Source organism: Typopeltis vanoorti, chromosome 22, assembly GCF_054136105.1.
Source record: "Typopeltis vanoorti isolate ZY-2024b chromosome 22, IOZ_Tvanoo_1.0, whole genome shotgun sequence".
NCBI classification, from domain to species: Eukaryota; Metazoa; Arthropoda; class Arachnida; order Uropygi; family Thelyphonidae; genus Typopeltis; species Typopeltis vanoorti.
Genome location: NC_143570.1, coordinates 6,085,407 through 6,110,295, shown reverse-complemented (window position 1 = coordinate 6,110,295; position 24,889 = coordinate 6,085,407). Strand labels below are relative to the sequence as shown.

The following is a 24,889-nucleotide window of genomic DNA, read 5'->3' as shown; positions in this document are numbered from 1 at the left end:
GATTTAATGATAGAGTGAATGTGTCGCGAGGTTCAGAAGGTGAATTGGATTGGATGAAGCAAGAAATGAAATGGATGCGGAATGAAATTAAGAGAATTCAGGTCAAAAGTATTAAAATAAATCATGATGGCATGAAAGAGATAACAAAAGATGAGCGAGTGGCATTGTATGGCGACTCCATTATTAAAGGTGTGCTAGAGGATAAAATGCACAAGGTATGTTTTCCAGGCGGTAAAATGAGTAGAGTGATTGAGGCATTGAATATGAGGCGGGAACGAGCAAAAGAGTTAATTGTATTAATTGGTACGAATGATTTGAGAGAGAACAAAGAGCATGTCAAAATGAATGTCAGGAGACTGCTTGGAAAGATAAAGGAGAATAGTGTGACAGGAAGGGTGGTCAGTGTGTTGCCTAGGTATGATTGTGGTGAAATGAGGCGGAGAGCAAGGATTATGAATGATATTCTGGCTGAAATGTGTGAGGAGATGGGAGTACAGTTTGTTAATGTGTGGAATGAGTTTGAGGGACGAAGTGAGCTGTATGGGAGCGATGGACTGCATTTGAGTGGTTATGGTGTGAGTCGCTTGGAGAGACTGCTGCTGGAAGGTAGAGAAGTGAATAGAGAGAATGAATCAGATCGAGAGGGGAGTGATGTGGAAGAGCAGGAGAGTAAGACAGGAGAGATTGAAGGAGTGGAAATGAATGTGGAAGTGAGTGGTATGAGTATAGAAAATGAGAGAATGGGTGTGCAAGAGGAGCAGGGAAACGGCGAGGCTCAGGGTGGACAGGGATACGCAGCGTGAGAAAGGTGGATGCTCCAAGAGGAGGTGAGAGAATGTGTAGGCAGGAAAGTAATGGGATGATCAGGGATCAAAAGGAAACAGATGGAATTGCAAAGGGTTCTAAAATGAAGAAGCAGAAAGGGAAATGGCCCCAGTCCAGCATGGAGAGAGAGAGAGATCACATCGAGTGAGTGGTATCAGTGGAACTAGCTGTAGATCCAGAAATGAGTTGTTGTATTTGTATACCAATGCTAGAAGTATAAGAAACAAGGCAGATGAAATGGTTGCACTAATTGCGTCTGTGCACCCAGAGATTGTCGGAATAAGTGAGACATGGTTAGATGAGGATGACATCCTGACAGGAATAGAGATGGAAAGGTATGATGTGTTTCGTGAGGATAGAAGGGGTAAAAAGGGAGGGGGAGTGCTATTGATGATAGAGAAAGAGTTATGTCCATACAAGGTAGAGATGCAAGAGGGAAATGGGGCCAGTGGTTTTGAGGCAGTATGGTGTGAGATAGAGGTGAATAGAATCAAATACTTGGTGGGATGTTGTTATAGACCTGGTAATGTGGATGGTGGTGATAGTGAAATGTATAGTCAAATAAGCCAAGCAAATAAGAAAAGGGTGATCATTATGGGTGATTTTAATTATGGCAATATAGACTGGAATGAAGAGATAGCAACTGGAAGTAAAGAAAACGAGTTTCTTGAGTTTTTGAGGGATAACTACCTCAGACAGTATGTAACAGAGGGCACTAGAGGATTAAGGGTCTTGGATTTGGTCATCTCATCGGAGGATGTAATTATCAATGAGGTATCAAATCATCCACCAATTGGTGAAAGTGACCATGAGGTGATTACTTGGGTGGTTGCCAGCAGTGCAAGGACCCCTGTGAAAAAAGGGTATATGTGGAACTACAAGGGGGGTGATTATGAAGAGCTCAGGAGACAGCTTGCAGGTGTAGCATGGAATGAGGAGTTAGCTGGAAAAGAGATCAATGCAGCTTGGGGGATTTTCAAAAAATATTTAGTGGATGCAATGTCTAAATGTATACCACGGGTGAGAAGGTTAAATAAGTTAGGTGTGAGATGGATGAATAAAGAGATTAAGCATGCAATACAGAGAAAAAGGGCATTGTGGAGGCAGCATAAGAGAAGTGGAAGTAACCAATTTCATGAGTTCTACAAAGACCAGGCAAGGAGAGTGACTTGGTTGGTGAGAGTAGCTAAAGAGAGGTATGAACAGCAGTTAGCTAATGAAGCTAAAAAGAATCCTAGGGAGTTCTTTCGATATGTAGCCAGCAAAAGAAAGAATGATTATGGAAGGATGACATTGATTGGAGGAAATGGTATAAAGACAGCTGTTGCAGAATGTGTGGTGGAGATACTTAATGAGCAGTTCATAAAGATCTTTCAATCTTGTGAATGTGACTTCATGGAGAGATTAAGAGCAGTTGATGATGGGGAGGAGAGACTGACTGTAAGTGAGCAAGAGGTGTTTGGGGAGTTGAGTAAACTAGATGTAAATAAGGCTGTGGGACTTGATAATATATCACCGCGTATTCTGAAGGAATGTGCCAGAGTGTTGACACCTGCCTTGACATATTTTTTTAATACGAGTCTTGCACTTGGTCAAGTCCCTAAAGAGTGGAAGGAGGGCAAGATTGTGCCACTTCATAAAGGAGGTGATCGTACTCAAGCATCAAACTATAGGCCTATCTGTGTGTCAGGTGTTGTGGATAAGTTGTTGGAGAAGCTTGTGAGAACTAGGATCCAGAGTTGGGTTGACAACAATGGTATAATCTTTGATGGACAGCATGGATTTGCTAAAGGGAGGTCTTGTTTTAGTAATCTACTTAGTTACTATAATAAAGTGACTGCTTCCTTTGACAGAGGAGAAGGATACACAGTAATATACTTGAATTTCATGAAGGCTTTTGATAGAGTACCTCATGATAAGTTGAGTCAAAGTAGAGCAGATGGGGTTGGATATTAGATTAGTGCTTGGATTGGAGACTGGCTATCTGATAGGTATCAACAAGTTGTATATGGGGGAGCGATATCCAGGAAAAGGAAAGTCACTAGTGGAGTGCCTCAGGGATCTGTTTTAGGGCCATTACTATTTAACTTGTATATTAATGATATTGGCGAAGATTTGGATGGAGATATTCAGTTGTTTGCAGATGATGCAAAGTTGGGACGAACCATAAAGAGTAGTGAAGATGTTGTGGCCTTGCAAGAAGACTTGAATAAATTGAGTGATTGGGCAAGCAAATGGGGATGCGAGTTCAATGTTGCAAAATGTAAGGTTTTAAAATTTGGAAAACAAAGATGGGATGCAGAATTTATGCTTGGTGAGAATATATTGTTGGAAGTAGAGGAAATAAGAGATCTGGGAGTGATAGTGGATAAGGATCTAAAATTTAGGGGACACATCGCCAAAATTGTGAAGACAACACAAAGACTTCTGGGAATGATGAGGAAGACACTGACGTGTAGAAGTAGGGAGATTCTTGTTCCATTGTATAAGGCTTTGATTAGGCCACACATGGATTATTGTGCCCAGATTTGGTCACCTGGTTTTCAGAAGGATGAAGAGATGTTGGAAAGGGTGCAAAGGCGACTGACTAAGGTAGTTTCTGACCTCTGGAATGTCGAGTATGAGGAAAGATTGAAAAGATGTAATTTGCAGAGTCTAGTGGAGAGAAGGAAGAGGGGAGATATGATAGAGACCTACAAGTTGGAAAGGGGTTGTTATAGGATCAATGGTGGAGAAGTTCTACAGAGAATAGTGGGAGATCAGGGGAGAACCAGAGGTCATACCTGGAAACTGTATAAAGAGGGTGTGAGTAGGGGAGTGAGAGGCAGGTTTTTTTCGTGCAGAGTTGTGAATGATTGGAATGCCTTACCTGAGAGTGTGGTGTCTGCAAGGAGTTTGAATGTGTTTAAGACCCGGTATGATGAGATGTGTGTGAGATAAAAGGACCTCCTAGATGAGTCTTTGACTCCATGAGGTCTTGTTTTAATAATAATAATAACCAGACTCTCATGCAATTCTGGAAAGCATTCAATATTTATCATGCTATTCAAAATATTGTAGTTTGGGAAGAAGTGATCTCTCAATGTATGAGTGGCATATGGAAAAAGACATTAAAAAGGTTTGTGCACGATTTTAGAAGTTTTGAAAAAAATGAAAACCTTTGTAAATTGAGTGAAGAAATAGTGGGCCTAGCAAACAATCTGAATCTCGAAGTGAATGATGACTGATGACGACATAGCTCAACTCATAGGAAGTACCCCGAAGAGTTGACCAACGAAGAATTGGGCGAACTGGAGGAACGATGTTGCAGAAGAGGAAGAACAAGAATAGGAAGAAGAGAAACAAGGAGAGATAGTTAAACAATTCACAGTGAAGGGTCTTGCAGAAATATTCTCTACAGTTAGCGATGTTCCCAAAATGGTTGAAGACATGGACTCCAATGTTGAACGCTACTTATTAGTAGAAAGGAAAGTACATGATGCATTTGCTTGCTATAAACAAATTTATGATGGAAAGAAGAAGAGGAATAAGCAAAGCACATCAGACATTTTCAATAAAAAAATAAAAAATAAAAAAAAAGATTACACCAGAAGAGCCGCAGTCTGGTTGTGCACAGGGAAGGTAATGAAGATATGATTGTGGAGGAAGATTTGGGTGATTATTCTCCTATTTTATAGTGGCAGTAATGCACAGTACAGTTTTATAATAAGGTTTAAAAATTAAAATGATAGTATACTTATTACTATTAAGTCCCTAATCCCTATAACTCTGTTGATTTAATGTACCGACTTATGTCCGACCCGACACACATCCTGCCTTTTGGAACGGAACCCCGACGAGGGATGACTGTGTTTGCAAATTTCACATCTGACTGACTTTACAGAATTATAAAAACAAACACTCTTTTTGTTCTTGGAATAATCTTTATCCAGGTGATTATCCTCCCTGCATCTTCTTGTGATTCAGCTATCACCTTCTATTCCCTTATAGGGAGTAAGTGAGCCCTTTTTTTTTAATCCTATCTAGCTTTTTTTGGAGACTGAATGGGTAGTTCAATCTCCATCAGTAGCTAATTAGATAACTAACCAAAGATTATCACTAATTATAAGCAGCAAATGACGAAGAGATTGGAAAACAAGTGCTGCCATCTCTTGGTACCCAACCCTAACATGATATGTTATTGTCTGAAATAGTGTGGGTTCTAAAGTTGATTTTCTTGAGTTTACAAGACGAAAAACCAGAGTTTCTGGGAGGAAAAAACCTGCTTGCCAGTGCCAGAGATCAACTAACTCAGGATCCAGTCAAAGAAAGGCTTAGAAAAAGTTCCTCCAGTCACTGACTAGAATTCAAGTCTGTCTTCAGGTGGCTTGCAGAGGATGAAAGCACTACTTCCACTGAGCTACAGGGCTCTCTCTCTCTCTCTTCTCATGATTAGAATTAAAAATGTTAGTCTTGTGGTTTTTTTTACTTCTCTAATACTGTACTAACTATATATTTCTCTTTATTATACAATTACTAATATCACAATTTTAATAACAAACTTCTGTGAGTCAACCAACTCATGGTACAACAAACCTTGGAAATGCATTCGACTCATGCCCCAACCCAGATATTTAAAAAAAAAAAAAAATCATCATAAAATATTACTACCAGATTCACTTACATTTAATATTTTTATTTGTAAAATGTTCAGCTAAGTTTCAAAGTCATTGTCAATAGAGTTATAGTAAAACTAAAAATCAACAACAACTTGATTGAAAGCACATGATATTATTGTGCCCTATTGGCTGCAGGAGAATAGCTCCATCTGCATTAATAGATATTCAAAATAAACTGCAATAAATTTAGTTAATTATTTTTAAATATAAATGAAATTTAATTACAACTAAGGAATTGTAATTAAATTTTTGAGAAGTTATGCTTCAGGCAACAGTTTTTGTTCAGGTTTAGATTGTGAATGTGTGCTTCACATCTTTCTTTTTAGTCTTTCCAGAAGAAAATAACTTACCTAACATTTTAGTTTTATTCCACTGAATCCTGCATTTTGTAGATAAAGCATGGCTTGCAAAACTGGATTTGTCAGGTTCTTTAAGAGCCGTGGCGAATTGCTGTGCAAACTCATTAATCGAGAAAGAAGTAATATTTATTTGTTAATAAATGCATGCATTTATAAGCATTCCATTTAGGCTTTTATTTTTGTAGACAGAACACATCTTAAGCTTGCACGGCAATAATTGAGCTTTGCGTTGTGTATCGAAGGCTGATGCTTGCTCGATTGTAGGAGCTTCCAAGTCCTCACTGCAGCACTGTGATTTCATGCACGTGCATAGCAATTTCTGCTCCCTTTACGTCGTCTTAAACATAAGGCCATACGCAGTCAAAGTAGCTCTAGCCAGTGAGCTTCAACCAGCCTTTACAAGTGTGTGGGAAAATTAAGTTACAACCAACATTTTATGATGATATTATACAGTTCATAAAGAAGAACCATAGGGTAGAATTTGTATTCAAGTAGCTAAACTGAAAAAGATAGAATATCATTTGTAAAATAAATGTTGTATTTGTATGATTAAATATACATAAATTTCTAAATATATAGTTTTAAATGGTCAGTAATTCATTATTCCGCTAATCAGACTTCAATCACACCTCTCACTCCCTGAATGATAACAAGAGCAAGCGTGAATTTCAAGACTAGCATTTGCCTCTGTTTAAGAGAAATATATTCTGTTTATCTGTCAGGAATACATTTATATATTATATAAATGTATTCCTGATGTTCTTCATCTTGAAGAACATCAGGAATACATTTCTCTTAAAGAACCCTACAAATCCAGTTTAGCAAGCCATGCTTTATCTACAAAATACAGGATTCAGTGGAACAAAACCAAAATGTTACAAAAACGTTATTTTCTTCTGGAAAAACTACAAAGAAAGATGTGAAGCACACATTTACAACCCAAATCTGAACAAAAGTGACTGCCTAAAACTTTCTCAATTTTGGGAAGTTATATTAACTAATGCTCACAATCCATGCGTTCCTTAATTGTAATTAAATTTTGTTCATATTTAAAAATAATTATCTAAATTAATTTATTGCAATATATTCTGAATATCTATTAATGCAGGATGGAACTATTTTCCTGCAGCTGATATGCCTTCAATTAAATTGTTGTTCTTTTTAGAGTTTTCCTATAATTACAAGAGTGGTCTGAAAAGTTCTCGACCTCGACCATAGATGGCAACACTATCGCCAAGATTTTTTTTTCTAAGTACATCTGTCATACACATCCATGTGAAATTGCAAGTCATTCTATCAAATTGTTTGTTTCATACAGCTGTCTGAAGCAAAAGTGTTATCTGTATCCCTTGAAATGGATAAAATTTAGTATCATGCAGTTATAAAATTCTTTGTAAAAGAAGGTTTAACGCCAAAAGAAATTCATTCGAAGTTCATAAAAGTTTATGGGCACTCTTCTCCTTCACCTTCGACAATTAAGAAATGGGCTTCTGCATTTAAACGTAGCCGTACCAGCCTTAAAGATGATCCACATGAAGGACGTCCAAAAAAGTGTACCACCACCAGAAATCATCGATCAAGTGCATGATATAGTATTGGATGACTGGCGAGTCAAAGTGCATGAAATTGCTGAGACTATAGGCATTTCAAAAAAACGTGTAGGATAGATATATTTTGCATGAAGAATTGCAAATGAAAAAGCTTTGTGCAAGATGGGTGTTGCGCTTGCTCACAGCAGATCAAAAACGCACTCGCATGAAAATCTCTGAACAGTGCTTGGAGCGTTTTAACAAGAATAAAACTGATTTTGGGCATCAATTTATTACTTTTGATGAGACTTGGATTCACCATTACACACCAGAATCTAGACAGCAGTCAAGACAGTGGACAGAAGCCGGTTGTTGATCAGCGCCAAAGAAGATAAAGTCGGTTCCATCGGCAGGAAAGGTCATGGCATCAGTGTTTTGGGATGCTAAAGCATTTTGTTTATTGATTTTCTTGAAAAGGGTAAAATAACCTGGGAATATTATTCCGATCTTTTAACCAGACTAGATGAAAATTCGTGAGAAAAGACCCAGTTTGCAGAATTAAAAAATCATTTTTATCGGGACAGTGCACCTGCCCACAAAGGTGTTTTAGCAATGGGAAAATTATGACAGATTATAACAGAGTTGAAAAGGGAGAGCCACTGCCCAGTGAGTTTTCATTCCTGAAAACCCAACATATGGACGATGATGGGCTTCTACTGTCCAAGCAGGAAGGGATGGGAAAATGGAGAGATAAGATACGGTCCCAACATTCATGATCCTATGGGTGCTTTATACATTTCATGACTCTGACCTGGCAGGGCATCAGGGGTTGAAGCGTATGTTGCAACGCATCTCCGATAGATATCTGTAGAAGGTGTGAGGAATGTGCCTTCATGTGTCCTCCTGCCACATCGACCCTTCCAGGCAGTGGCCGTGGACATAATTGGGCCCCTACCCACTACACAGAAGGGAAATGGATACATACTGGTCGCAATAGACATGTTTACCAGATTCCCTGAGACAGTGGCAATGAGAGATCAGACTGCACAGACCGTAGCTAATAAATTCTTAAAAGTCTTAAAACAGGAGAGTCTGACACCTCAGACTCTCCTGTCCTACCAGGGTGCAAACGTTACAGCAGAGATTATGCTGCAGTTACGCAAGACACTCAAGATAAAAAAAGGTATTCACTACCCCATATCACCCCCAAGGGAACGGGATATGTGAAAGACTAAACAAGACTGTGAAACAGACATTGGCCAAGCTAGCTGACAATAAGGTGACGAGTTGGGATACGTATTTACTGCAAACATTATTCGCCAGCAGGAATGCCATTCATTCAGCGATAAGAGAGAGCCCCGCAGTTGCCCTTTACGGATTTGAACCAAGTTTCCCTTGTGATTTAAAATACTCTCACATCGACTCTGGTTTCGCGGACATAGACAAGTATTTGAACGATTTGATTGAGCATAATAAGATAACTCACGATATGGTAGCAGAATCCAGCAGACACAGTTCGCAAAAAAACAGAGCGTATGTCAACAAGCTTAGAAAGTATAAGGAATTGAATCCTGGTTCTCCTTGAGCAAAAATCAATCCAGCGGAAAGGAGGAAAATTTGGAAGTTCACTGGGCCCTTACGAGATCCTGGAGAAACTTTCTCCAGTAAATTTCAGAATTCGAGATGTAAAAAACTCTGGAAAGGTCACTATAGTACATTCGGATAGGATAAAGCTATATAACAAAAGAAATGACAGGCTTGTGTGACTCAGACTCATTGTTGGAAAAAAGGACCTCCAGCCATCAAGAGAAGAGGAAGGCAAGGGCACACTATGCTGATCAAGGAAGAGGGATAACTTCATATCCGAGGAGGATGCAGCCCAATATCACAGGTTCATGAACCAGGAGGTTTGCAATGATAATGAAAATGAATGCTACAACCCCCCAAGGGAGGGTGGTACAAACTATACAAAGACAACCAGAGAAATTAGAAGGAGAGCAGAGTATCATAATGGGAAAAAATGCAGAGAATGTGATAGAAGTGAACACCTTAGAAAAAAAATGATAGTGGAGGTCACCACCCAGTTAACGGGAGAAATAGAAAGGGAGCAAGAGATCAGAAGGGAATTAGACACCCAAGGGATAATGACGATCATGAAGCACATCAGTCGCGCAAAGAAGAGCCCACAGGTCAGACTAATGGCTGTCCCTGCTCAAAATTAGATGACAAACCTGAGTATAGTCCAATCCAGAGAATGTATGACCCACAACACAGAAACACCATATTCAAAAATTTTTATCCATATTCATGGTTTAAAAATTTTTCATGAAGGGGTGGGCCTTTGTAAAACTCGATGTAGCTTGGAAATACCAAAGCACTTTTACATTGATTTTTACAGAGGTCAAGTCCCATGAGAATGTTACAAAAATAACCTTGTTTGTCTCTATATGTTTTATGCTAAATATTACTGTAAATAACCCTATGGGAATTAACTGTATTTACTCCTTTAACAAGAATATTTTAGAATGTCAAAAACAAAGGCAATGCTTTGCCACCAGAACTTTGTATAATAGCTCTATATGAGGGCATAAGAAAGTTGTTTAAGATTTTAGTGTATGAGAAAGTTGCTTACGAGCTCTGCGCATACACACCTTCAAAGTCAGTACCTGAGAGATCTGAAAGGTTCAGAAAAGTTTCTGCTGCCCGACAAGATACGATCAAAGGAATGCACAGAGGAGAAGAAAGAACGGGTCAGTCTTAAAAGAAGATCAAGGAGTCGTGCCAAATTCTTCAGGGGTTACAATCTTTCATGCAAGGTCCGGAGAACGTGTAATAAAAGGGGACTGAGCCGAACATCGAGAGGGGAGCCAGTCGGTGGCAGTTACAGTCATCGGAGGCGGCAGTAAGAGCTATCAGAGTTGGCAGTCAAGGAGCCAGCCGTCGGCAGTTAGAGGCAGAAGTATTGGGAATAGGATCCAGAGGACCAGAAGTTACAGTGAGCCCATTCCAGAGGAGAAAATTGGGAATGACGAGAGAACAGCCGATGTAAATACCCGAGGCAGTTTCACTTGGAAGTCCTTTTGCCAGAGGACTTCCAGTACCGCAGGTTGCAGTCCACAGCCCGCTAATTCCCAACGAGATACTACTTATATAAGATACTCCTGAAGGAAGCCTAAGACCCGAGATGAAAGAAAGGCCATAAAGACTTTAGTGCAAGACTTTTGATTGAATGTGCGATACAGAGCCTCTGTAAGTTTGTTCTTTTTTTTTTTTTTTTGTACATTTCCTTTTATAATCTAGGAGATATGTTATAGATGGACTGATAAGAATTAGCTTAATAGTAATAAGAAGTGTCCATAAGAGAGTCATTTGGAATGGTAATCATTGGCATAAGATTTGTGAAATAACTTGACAGTTAGCTAACCTCTTAGTGAGCAAATCAGAGTTTTCAATAATTTGATTGAATAAGCAGAGAAGTAATTGTATTGTATAGTTAATTAGTATTGAAAAAGGAAAGTTTGTTTCTTTATTATGAAAGTCTAATGGATAGGTAGAGAGAGTAACCTCCCTATTGTTTAATTAATGTACTTTGATATTAATGTGTTAAATTAATATCAAAGTACAGTTATACACTGTATTCAAATCATTTCAAGAATTTGAGATTTTTGATATCGTTAAGGCATTTTATAAATGCTAATTGTACAAATAAAATTCTGTAGAGAAAGTTGCAACTAACATGCCATAAAAACTTTGTGAAAAGGCACCTGCCCAATGCAGGAGTGACATACATAAAGTGAAGTTCCTGTGGGGAGTGGTGTTAACATATTAATATTAACACAGTGATACTTGAGATGCTGTGTTAATATTATATCTCTTCTTCACTAAACTCTGTAGATCCTGATCCAAACTTTTCTCATCTCAGTGGAAACTATTCAAGGATATATGCTTGAATAGTCTCCACTAATATTATTATGACAAATATGCACACAACAATCCATGTGGTCTGATTGTGGCCTTGCACAATGGTACAATTACCTCTATGATTCTATTTATCAGAGCAGCAATGTGCTGCATAATCGTCTTCAGAGTACTTGAGTACTTGCAATGTGACTTTGAACTCCAGGCTTTGTTGACCATCACTTCCCAATCTCAAATTTCATCCACTCTTCAGTCTAGTTGGCAGGTAGATCAGTGAATAGGCACCTGCCCTCTCCTGCCATGGCTGCTTGTGAATATCTTTAATTGGTAGACGAATTTCACTGACCAGCATGAAATTATAAACCTGCTTATTGAAAGGTCACGTGACTTGAAAAAGTGCATTTCTGTCTCTAGATTATTATCTCATCCTTAGTCCATCCATGGCACTAATATACAGCAGATTTAAGGAGAGATATGATAGTTTTATGTTAATTTCCTTTCAATGGGAATTAACATAAAACTAATTCACAGTAAACAAAATTCTCCTGGCATGTAGGTTCCTCAATATAGTTACTTCTACACTTCACAGCGCAACACCTATTAACATTAAAATGTATTATCATCACTCATTGGGCCAAAGACTCCTGGAGGTTCTCATTATGACACACAAAGCTTATCAATGTATACCGTAGCCTCACTCAGTGGTTCTGCACTCAACATGCTCTCAGGCAATCCACTTACCAACTACTCATATTTTTGCCCACACCTTCCTTATATATAACTTCCAGGAATAGTCTCTTGTTCTGCCCATGTCTCCCTCAATTCTATAGAAAATCTCATCCACATTAATCTGGAAACAATAAAAAAATTAATGTCACTTATTATCACTCTATATTAGTAACAAGATACTCTTTACTCTTGAGTAATATAAATTATTATTCAAGTGAAAAAACTGTATTTGACACATACAATACACCTCTTAAGGGTATATACACCAGAACATGATGTAATATTTTATACACTAAAAATGATTGATCTTTCACTAAAACCTTGTGTCTTTCATTTTGGAAGACAGTAACATACATAAATGCTTCTGAACACATCTCAGGGATGACAACATGGATATTTACTCTAGCCACACTACACAAAAAAATTTCAAGTGGTTATGTTGAGTAGTAGTAAGTGTGAAAGCCACACCTTTCAGCCATAATTTTCATATTCAACATAAATTTTAAAAAGAGCTATTATCACTTCCTACCATTTTCCACACATTTTTTAAGGTTCTGATACTATTAATAAATTCTTCATTTCAAATAAATTCACCTGAATTACATAACTAGTAACCAAGAGATATTCTGTAAATAATACACAGTTGATCCCCTGCTTTTATGATCTTGGTTCCTGAAAACCTTCATTAAGCAAGTCACTGTAATTCGAACTCTAATTTCCCATAGGCTTTGCATCATGAATTGAGGTTTCATTCCTGGAAACAGAGTTTGAACTATATAATACCAAACTGAAATGGGCACCAAACAAAAACACTGCAACGTAAATAAAGAAATGAAATGAAATTAATCATTTATTTAATTATGGAAAAGTGAAAATGTTACAAGATTTACTGTTTAGAGCTTTGTTATATGTATACATATAATAAAGTTGGAAGGGGATCAATTATTCGATGCTGTTGGCACACTCTCCCTCGATGAGTCTTTGGACTCCCTGGAGGTGTCACATAATAATAATAATAATCTATATGTAGTTTCTTCTAAACTCAATAAATTTCTGTATAATGTAACAAGACATTCTTGACTGTGGCTAAGATATCTGAGCTCTGCTCCACCAGTTTCGAAATTTCCAAGATCAAAGATAAATTTTTTTCAAAAAATCAGATGACTATGGAAACATTACCTGTTAAGAGTACCTAAATTACTATAAACTGTAATGCACATAATGCATGGCACTGTATCTATATGACTCAATTTTCTGAAATGAGAAATAAATACTTAATGCTTACTGAGTGGGGAAGTTTTAAGCTACATTTTGGCCAGTTCTGATAGCAGTCAATAATGTCTTATCACCACTCACCAAATTGGTTGTTCAAATCTTCAGCAGCTTGACAATACCATTCTTGTTGAGATTATGATTGTAGAAAATAATCTTAGAATCTTTTGTGTCAGAGGATATGAAGAGGATGCAATAGTTATGCCAGTTAACTCCACAACCCATGGCCAGATAATTCAGACTTGTGTTAAGAAACAATGTATCTTATGTGTGTGTGTGCACACACACACACACACACACACACACACACACACACACACACACACACACACACACACACACACACACACACACACACACACACACACACACACAGACTGAGACTGATTAACCATTCTAACTGAAGTACAATATATACAAGTTCTTAATAGTTATTACTGTAGCTGAAATTTTTAGAGTAACAGCTGAGTTGGATAAAGGAAATTGCTATACAATAATCTCACTGGATTTTGTAAAGGCATTTGACAGAATACCACATGGAATTCTGTTACCCAATTAGAACAAATGGGGATAGACATGACATTGGTTAAGTGGATAAGAGGGTGCTGCTAGATAGATATGAAAAAGTGATATATGAAAAGGAAGAATCGAGATGAAAATTATTATTATTATCCAGGCCTCCATGGAGTCAAAAGACTCATCGCGAGAGGTCGTTTTTAGGAAACACAAAGTTTATCACACCACTCCTTGAACCAATTGACCATTCCCGCTCCAACCACTCTCTCTCTCACGCAGTGCATTCCAAGATTCAACTACCCTCCATGCAAAGAAACCACTCTTCACCCTCTTGATGACCAGGGATGGCCCTTGTCATCGCTCCTTCCTGCCGTTCCATCAAGTGAAAGAACTCTCCACTGTCTACCCTGTAACTGCCTCTCAACAGTTTAAAAGTCTCGATCATATCACCTCTCCTTCTTCTATCCACCAAACCCAGCAGTCCACATTCCCTCAGTCGATCCTCATAACTCATATTGTACAGTCCTGAAACCATCTTTGTTATTCACCTCTCAATTAATCAACTTCAAATCCTAGGGACCAAATCTGAGAACAATAGTCTAAGTGTGGTCTGATCAGGGCTTTATACAACAGAATGATAACTTTTTTATCTCTGCAGGTCAGAGTCCTTCTCAGTATTGCAGTAATCCTCTAAGTTACCCTCACCACCTTTGCAATATACTCCCTGAATTTCAGTTTTCTATCAATCATCTATTTTCTATCAATCTATCAATTTTCTATCAAATAGCTGACTAGTGGTGTGTCACAAGGTTCAGAGCAGACACCATTGTGGTTTAATTTGTACATACAAAATATAGAAAATAACCTGAAAGGAAATAATCAGTTGTTTACTGATGATGCAAAATTAGGTACAGTAGTAGTAGAAGTGTGCAAGAGCTTGAAATGTAAAGTTATGCATTTTGGGAAAATAGATTACGTGGTGGTAGACAGAGAGCTAAAGTTCAGAGGACATATTGCTAAGGTAGCTCATTAGATTACTTGGCTATTGAAGAACACATTAACATGTAGAGATAAGGAAGTTGTCATTCCTCTTTATAAGGCCTTGATATGCCCACATCTGGAATGCTGTGCTCAAGTCTGGTCCCCTGGGTTTCTTGGGGATGAGGAAGCAGCAGAGAGGATTCAGGGCAAGTGACTAAGATGGTGAGTGACCTGTGGAATGTTCCCTATGAGGATAGATTGGGGTATGTGTGGATTGCATTAGTTGGTTGACAGGAGAAAAAGAGGAGATATGGCCTGGTTGGCTCAGTGGTTAGCATATCTGCTCTCCAGCAAAAAGGCCACAGGTTCAAATCCTGCTGTGGGCATGGATGTTTGTGATTGTCTGTGAAAATACTAGTGCTGGTAGTCAGCAGTAGATGGCGTTGGTGTAGATGATGAAGGTAGCTGCAGTTGGTGAAGAGATGGAAATTAGTAGAGTAGATGACCTCCCTCGATGAGTCTTTGGACTCCCTGGAAGTGTTACGTAATAATAATAATAATAATATGGTAGAAACATTTATGTTACTTAAAGGGTTTCATAGGATTTATGCAAGGAAAATGTTTCAGCACTTGGCTAGAGGGACCAGAACAAGGAGTCATCCTCAGTGGCGAGCTATAAAAGGCTCGTGGGGGCTCGTGCGAGCCCTTTGTTAAATTTTTCTCAAATTTACGAGCCCCTTGTTCTTCTTGTTTACTTTATTTTTTCAAAAAAATAAACAATTTTTTGAAATATATTAAGCGACACTCATACGATAACCTAACAAAATGATTTTATTAAATAAAATATTATAGTATGTTACTTCCATTTTACAAATAAGAATTCACTTTTGGTAATCATATAAATCAATAGGACTATAACATAATGCTCCTTCGTTGGTACTGTTGATTATCACCTGAAGTATAAAAAGAAGAGAAATATAGCGTATTTAAATATTATTGTGTTTAGATAATATTTATTTATTATTTATAGATTGTTTGTCATAAAAACTTCTATCGCATCGCAAACAAAACAAAATTATTTTGTTTATAAAAAACACGGATTATTGCATATGTGCGATTATAAAAGATTTTATTCTAATTATATTTTGATAGTTAAATGTTTTTCTTATGCAAGATAAATTAACACAGATGATTGTGTGCAAATATTTCATGTTCAGATCATGAGATATTTGTTTAAAAATGATAGCCTTTACAGGTTGACTGTCCCCCTCATACTTTTTGATTAGCATTTGTACACAGCTGTATTAATAAAATTTTTTTTGAAATATGGCTTTTATTTGCTCAACAATACGAGCCCTTTGTTAAAATTTCCATAGCTCACCACTGGTCATACTGAAAATTGAAGGTGTGGTTAGTAAGGGTGTGAGGACTAGTTTTTTGTTTGGCGAAATGGAATGAGTTGCCAGAGTCAGTTGTGAGTGCTTTGTCTGTTAATGGGTTCAAGGAGAGGTATGATAGATTGTGTGGATAAATTGGGTCTCCCATCATGAGTCTTTCGACTCCATGGAGGTGTCAGTATTATAATAATAATAATAAATTTCAATACAGCATTTGGAGTAGGAGCAACCAAAATGATGACCAGTCCTTGGAGTTTTCCTAATGAGAACTTGTGGGTTACAAAGTTTAATTCATAAACAGTAAGGAGGGCAAATTATAGCAATATTTTTATTTATTAAAGAGATTTTAACAGAGTAAATGCGAAGACAAAGAAATGGAGAGATTTGATCCACCTGACCTGAACAATTTCTGTTTGAACAGATGTAGATAAGTAAAGGAAGAAATAGAGCAAATGCTGAGGAAATTTTCTAATACTAATGACCATCTGTGACAATCTATTTTAGATTGTCATAGATGGTCAAGAGTGCCCTATCATTGAATTAATTTATGGAGAGATATGATAGGTATTGTGTGAATAATGGTTAGTGTGGACCTCATGTGTAGTAATAATAATAATGTTAAATCTATTAAGAATCTAAATATGTCATCTGCATATCAATTGAATATCTGCAAGCATTAAGTTCATGAAAAGCAGTATTAATAGCATTTTGCTCAAATTTCTTCATTAACGAAACTGGTTGGCATTGTCCTGTATATCAGCACCTCCAAACTGTGGGCCACAGCCCCTTTGGGGTCCATAGGCTTTGTTCAGGGGAGCCGTGAACTCATAAAACCAAATTGAAAATGTTTTAAGACTAAGTAGATTTTTTTATCTTCAAAGAAACATTTAATTTTTATTACTGCTTTGTTATTTTTTATATTTTAATGGAAAAAAATAACACATTAGTGTTGGTTCACAATTCTGTTTCCTGGATATTTCGAAGCTTAATGAATATTAGTAAATATATGCTTATTCATATAAGTTTCATTTCAAAGCAGAAATCTAAGAATTGCAGTTTCAAATATTTCACTTGATATTGACTTTTTGTGTAGCAGTATTGAAACACATCGATCACATTAAATTGTTATTAAACTTCTTTTGTTTTTAATTCTTTCTTTATTACTAATCGTTTTACATTTCATGTGTTTGTACTGCAAATGTACAATAATAATATATCTATCTATATAAAAATATGAGATAATGTGCTATGTCAAATATGTATGTAAGATGCTAAAAATCTAATATTTGCATTTGATTTTTGCAATATTCGCTGTGTATGTTTTGTATTAAATATCATCATCATCATCAAATTCCTGACATGTACCATCAAGGGGTGTACAGGATATGATAGTACTACATGAAAAATTTACATCATTACTAACTTCCTATCTACAATTTTCCTCCAAATCAGTCTATTACTTCTCAAGACTCCAATATTATCATTATAAGATCTCATATTTCTATCGTCTAAGGCACATTGTACCGTATCAATCCACCTATATCTTGGTCTTCCTTTGGGTTCGTTTTCCTGCCAACCTGGCAGAGAACACTTGTTTTGCTAATCTTGCCTCGCCCATTCTGTTTAAGTAACCATACCACCTGAGATTAGCTCTGCTAACGCATTCCTGGATGCTGACAATGTCAAGTTCTTTCCTAATATCCTCATTTTTAATATGATACTGCCATTGATGCATTCTGTTCATGCCTCTAATCTTTCTCAGGACTCTCATATCTGCGGTCTCTAGTCTTTGATCAAGTGTTTTACTTCTGACCAAGCTCTTAGATCCATAAGTTAAAACTGGTTTGAACACTGTCTTGTATACAGCTAATTTAGTGTTCTGACTAATTTCTCTCTTATTCCATATGAATTTATTCAATTAACTTCCTAACATACCAGCTTTGTTGATTCTGTTGTCTATTTCCATATTTAATTTACCATCTTCACTAAAAATCGTGCCTAAGTAGCTGAAATGTTTTATTTGTTCCACAGGTTCCCTGTTCACAACACAGTTGACATTTTCAACAATTCTACCTTTTTTCATTGTCTTTGTCTTTTTAATGCTGACCTTCATACTATATCTATTACAACAGTTATTCAATTTAGTCAGGGAATCTTGCAAACTTGTAGCGGATTTATTTAGAAGTATAACATCGTCCGCATAAAGCAAAGAGCTGACATTAACATCTCCAATTCTGATATCATGTTTAATACCACTTTCCTTCATAATGTGATCCATATGGATAATGAATAACAGAGAGGATAATGTACATCCTTGTCTCACACCAGATTTAATATTAAACCATCTTCCTGTACTTCTTTCAATTCTAACTGCCGACTTACAACTCAAATACAGACTAAGTATTGCTTGATATAATGCCCCATTGATACCATATAACTGTAGTGTATTGAATAGCTTTTCTCTTGGCACCTTGTGCCAAGAGAGAAGCTATTCAATACACCTTGTCCTATGCCTTTTCCAGATCGACAAAACTTAAATATAGATCTTTGTTATATTCTCATGCTTTCTCAACTATTTGTTGTAAAGTGAAGATCTGATCCTCAAAGCCTCTATTTGGCCTGATATCTATATTACGATTTTTTTCAAGGGGGACAGTGAAATATTTTAATTTTTCAAAAGGGGTTCTGATATCCAGAAGTTTGGGAAGAACTGCTGTGTATGGCTTAGGTGTTGGATAACTTTTTTTTTCTTTTGTTTTCTTTTATGGTATTACAGTACAAAAACACTAATTTCATAAAAAAATGTTTACTGACTAGCTAGTCAATAAGTAGATGTTTTATAAATCAGTGTTTTTGTGTTGTAATATCTTAAAAAATTTTATGGTAAAATTCATTCATAAATTAATAAAATTAATTTATAAATTTATGAATTTATAAATTAATAAAATTCATTTTGCAGACACAAATTGCCTAAAACTTTTAGCCAAAAAAATTCTGAATCATGAACATAAGTTTTATAAATGGAGATAATTCAGAGACAATAGGTCTTATGTGTAGCATTTTAATTGTATTGATGAAGTATTTTGTGTTTTTAGGATAAGATTTGATTTTCCCTGTAACTTATTTTCTAAGTAGTAGACTGTGCCTAACAATATCATCAACTATGGGGTAATTATTTTTTTATATCAAAGTGAATTTTTTTCTTTTTATATCAATCCCATAAGACAAAAGATTGAAAAACCAATAACATCTTAGTGCCTAGCTGTAGGAGCATGAAAGTGGAGAAGCAGGTTTAGTGAGTTAGCAGCAGGACAACAAATGGAATCAGGCAGCTCCTGCTAATGTTAAAGGCTTAGTGAAAGAATGATGGATGTCATTTCAATGAAATTGCATTCATGGAATTAACTGAAGAGAATATATAAGGAAAGAAACAGATGTATGCGAGATAGCAGTTGGAGAAATTCCATGAAAGAGTGTGGTTTACACTGATTAGATAAACTCTCTCCCACCCCTGGAAGGCATCAAACTTTTTAGGGAGATTTTCGATAGACAGGTTATTTCACCTGTAATGCCTTGAGCAGAAAGCAACACTAAGTTTTTGTGAAGCTAGATACAATATGTTTGTGACAGAAAAAATAAGAAGCAAATGCCAACCAAAGAATGAAGATCTGATCTTGTTTGGAGATCTGGGTTTAGGAAAATAAAAAAAAAAAAAAGACAAAAAATATGTGTTGGTTGGTAGAATATCAGTAGCATCCTCATCTCACTGAAAAATTCTATATAGATCAGTATTTAAACCACCAGTTTTAGAAGATTTTGAAACTCAGTTCTGGTCAGTGAGAGATAGCTATGAATGCATAGGTGAAACATATTCCCAAGGCAATCCTATAATGGTGGAGAAAAATAAAGGTAACCATGACATGCAACAATGAATGGGAGGGCAGAGATAGAGAGAACCTATCCAATTACAAAGAGCAAAAGGCAGACAAATGGATGGCGCAATCTGCTGAGCAACCTTTTATATCAGACGCAGACAAATGCAAGAGTGACTACTTTTTCGAAATGCTTTCCTACTATAGTCCCATTGATGTGGACTAAAAGATCTGCTATGGATGAAGAATGATGGTAAATGATTTAAGTGTGGGGCTCCAGGCAATAAGACAGATTGCTAATGACCTTCTCCATTATTTTAGACAAGAGTGAAGCTAATAGGTTGAGAGTTTGATGGCAAACTTTTATCTTGTAATGGGATGAGAAAGGTACCACCAACACACAATGTCATCTACTGCCCACCACTGCCACCAGCATTAGTATTTTTGTCTGTAAACTGTGTGTTCTCAGGGATGATTTGTCTGTATGCTAGATGAAAAAGCCAAGTTTCCAAGAGAAAAAACCCTGCTACCTCCATATGAGATCAGCTAACCTTTATTTGCCACAACGACAATTATGACTTGTTCTTTGAGATGGAAGCAATTACAACAGATAGCATTCTAAATTTTGTAGGAATGATGATTTAATGATGAAATGATGAAACTCGGTTTTTTCATCCCGTAAACTCAAGAAAATCGGCCGTCAAACCCACACTATTTTCAGACATTAAAATATTGTGTTAGGGACCACAAGATGGTGGCACTTGTTGAGCCGTCACTCTTCACTGCATGCTGCTTAATTACTGATAGCCTTGGGCCAGCTATCTCTGATTGGCTACCAGTGGAGACTGAACTGTCCACTCAGTCTCCAAATGTTAGATAGGGCTAAAAAAACAGCCTCGCCTACTCCTATACAGGAACAAAAAAAAGGCAGTAGCTGATTTTTTTTTTTTTATGAAGTGAATGGTATACATATATATGCATGAATGCAAGAAAATGGAAGCCTGAGAGGAAAAAAGATTGAAAATATAGATTGGAATTCTTAAAATATTCTTCCTAACCAAATATTTTAGGCTCTTAGTCATCTAGGTAATTTTTTTTTTCATTTCACTCAGTAATCTAATCCTAGAATCACCAACACAGCATAAATTAACTTCTTGTAAAACTGACTACTAGGTTTTATGTACTCATTACATAAGTTTTAACATGAACATTGCACAAAAGTTTCTTGCATTCTTGACACCAATATATTGTCATCATCTTTTCTTTGCCTGGGATGCTTCAGTTAGTTTATGAAGTTCTAAAGCTGTGAAGAAGGGTTTGTCATTTGCCAATGACCAGATTAAATGAGAATGTGTAGTTATAACCATATAAATTACAGAATGTCCATAATATCCACTTTACTGAATGCAGATATTATTCTAGTGTCAGAAGCTAATGAGATTATTCAATTAATGAGTGCTTACTTCACTAAGATATATCAACCAGGATGTTTGCTAAAGGAATGTTCAGTAGAATTGGTTAGGCCTTTAACATATTCATATAACTTGAGTCTCAGCTCCAGAATGATACCACAGGAATAGAAGGAATGTATGTAGTTCCATTGTACAAGGATGATGCAAAAACTGATGTATCTAATTACCGATCTATCAGTCTGCAAGGAGCAGCATGGGTTTACTAAAGGAAGGTCATGTTTTAGCAATTTACTCATATTTTGTAATAATGTTACAGTCCAGTTGGATAAAGGGAATGGATACACAATGATAATGTTGGATTTTTCTAAGGCATTTGATAGGATACCACACAAGTTGCATAAACTGGAGAATATTGGATTAGAATATAAACTCTTGACTTGGATCGGTGCATGGCTGAAAAACAAATAGAAAGTTTTCAGTGAGTATGAATCTGTCAGATTTAAGGTGACTAGTGGTGTATCTCAGGGTTCAGTCCTTGGGTCACTGTTGTTCAATCTATATGCTAATGATATCAGGAAGGGTCTAACACGAGATGTGCAATTGTTTGCCGATGATGTCAAGATAGGCAGGGTAATCAGGGATGCTACTGATATCCAGTGCTTACAAAATGATTTGAATAGGTTAGAAATTTGGGCAAATGAAAATGGCTGTCAGTTTAATGTTAGTAAGTGTAAAGTTATGCACTATGGTCTGATGAGATTTCTAGCAGCATTCATCAGCATTTTGTAGTGGGGTGATGCTACAAAAAACTGATGGAGCTAGGGATCTTGGCATAATGCTGGATAGGAATTTGAAGTTCAAAGGTCACAGAAAAAAATGCAAGTACAACAAGGATAAATGAGATGTTGAAGCAAATCTTGACATCTAAGGATAAGGAAGTCATTTTGACTCTTTATAAGGCCTTGATAAGACCACACCTGGATTATTGTGTGCAAATTTGGTGTCGTGTTCCAAGGTGAAAAAGAAGCAGTGGAACGGGTGCTAAGAAGAGTTACAAAGATTATATCCGATTATGAGATTTAGATTAAGCGGGCAGATTGTAAGCATGTGGAATAGTTTGCCTTTAGGGGTAGTGAGTGCATCTAGTGTGAATGAATTTAAAGGAAAGTATGACAGCTGGTTTGGGCAATTTATAGCCTCCCTTGAAATGTAACTGACTCCCTGAAGGTCTGCAATAATAATAATAATAATAATCATTTTTTATTAATATGTAGTTACTATATCCTCATCTGTTCAACTGAAACATTAATACTGTATAAATTATTATTTTTACTATGTGACACCTCCAAGGAGTCCAAAGACTCGAGGGAGGGACCTACTCTACAATTCTCCGTCTCCCCCACTTAATCCAACAACTACAGCAAACCGCCACTACCATCATTACCTACACCAATGCCATCTACTGACAACCATGACTACTATTTTTTTGTCTGTAAATTGCGCGTGTTTCTCAATTGCAAAGGGTTACAAAGATTATATCTGTATTATGGAATTTAGATTATGAGGACAGATTGCAAGCATGTGGATTACAGACTGCTAAATAGGAGAAAGAGGGATGATATGATAGGTCTATAAACTTTTGAATGGGTGTTATATGCAGTGGCAGACTGGGTCTAAAAATATTGGTTGCCAAGAGACAAATGAGCCTCATCCACAACTATAAGGCTATCATTTAATTTTTATAAGAAATAAATAAAATTTTCAAAAAATACATAAGTGGAAAAAAGATACAATTAAAATTTTTGTGAAATAAATGTATATTTTTAGTAATTATAATGTACATATATTGTACATATTACTGGCAGTAGACAGTAGATACTAAATGTAAATACAGATTGTTATAATTGAATTTTTTAATTATTTTTTTTAAATTTTAAATAAATGGTGGATATTTTTAAATAGTTTGCTTATACTGAACATTTTACAGATTAGCATGTAGTTCAAAAGCATATTTCATATAGTCCGCTATATTAAGAGCTTCTGCATCCAATTCATCTAACAATTCCTTTTCATTGGATAGCAACATATATGATTCCAAATTCCCCTCAGACAGTGAATTTCTTAATCTTGTCATTATGATCTTTAGCTTTGGATATGTCTTCTCACATTGGAATGAGTAACTGATAGTGTGCAGATGACTTTATAGTGTTCATAAAGATTATCATATGCCTTGTCATGAAATCTGTTGGATGCCAGAATGTTTAGTACACACGATGGGCAAGTGCTACAAATTTAACACTTGTTGCAACTGGAATCCATATTCTCACCATCATTAAGCAAAAGCTTTAATACATCAAAGTTTGAAGCAAAAGAAAACAATTCCAATATTATTTGATCTTTGCTGATTTGTGGAGACAACTTAATACCTTCCAATGCTTCATCTTCAAGGCCCTTCCCTACAATAGTTTTAAACCTTGCTGGGTCTAAGCAAAAACAATTTATACAACTCTTTGTGTTGAACAAAGTATGAATCTAATGACTGGACAATGCGGTCCATTATTAGGTTAAACACATTTACTCGAAAATCAGCTAGAGAATCTGAGGAATTTCCTTCATCATCTATAATCTCATCTGCCATCCTTTTCTTCTTCCTCTGCCTCTTAACTGGCAATGCTGTTTCCGAAGAGTCAATTTCCAGTGTTTGATTTTCATCCATATTCAACTGTGAAATCGTGTCATTACATTTATTTACAAATTCCAATGCCTTGCAGTGAACATTATAAAATGTTCTTGTCTATTCTTGCAACTTTGTTGTAGCTCAATCTATTAAACCCCATGCAGTAAACATAGGTAAACCACTTGTCTGTAAATAACTTTATAAGGACTGTAGTTTCGTTATCAAGAACGAAATATATACTAGTAAAGGCTGTCAAAATTGTTTCAGACTTTAGAAGACTTTGAAATAAAACATTTGCTTCTTGTTTTGTTTTTGCATTAAACTTGTCTGAATCTTGTATCATGGAGAGTGGCTGAGCCGTGGAATGCATTGCCTGATGGAGTGGTGAGGGCGAGAATGGTCAATGAGTTTAAGGAATGGTATGATAGACTTTGTGTTTCTTAGGGGGGGGACCTCCACTCGATGAGTCTTGACAGACTTTATGTTCTTAGGAAGGACCTCCCACGATGAGTCTTTTGACTCCATGGAGGCGCCTGAATAATAACAATAATAATAAGAATGTCAATAGATTTACAAAAGTACTGCCAGCAGCATCATCAAAAAGTCCAAAATAGTTGTTACTGCATTGGATTTTCCTGACCATCTTGTCTCACCAATTAGCTTTAATCGTTTCATTTTTTCTTGTCCTAGATGTTTTCCAACAACGTCTATCCATACAGCCATTCTCGGGTGTATGATGTTTTC

The 24,889-nt window shown here is 36.5% G+C and overlaps 1 protein-coding gene across 4 annotated transcripts in view; it reads right to left on the bottom strand.

The window, feature by feature from the left end:
• LOC150094133 (CBP80/20-dependent translation initiation factor-like) overlaps positions 1-24,889 on the bottom strand; it is a 145,166-nt gene that overhangs the window by 109,590 nt on the left and 10,687 nt on the right. The window contains exon 2 of one of the 4 annotated variants that reach the window (XM_090412239.1): positions 12,613-12,772. The exons of the other annotated variants lie outside the window; for them this stretch is intronic. The gene's annotated coding sequence lies outside the window, so the exon portion shown is untranslated. The remainder of the gene's footprint in view (positions 1-12,612; positions 12,773-24,889) is intronic. 4 annotated transcript variants of the gene reach the window in all.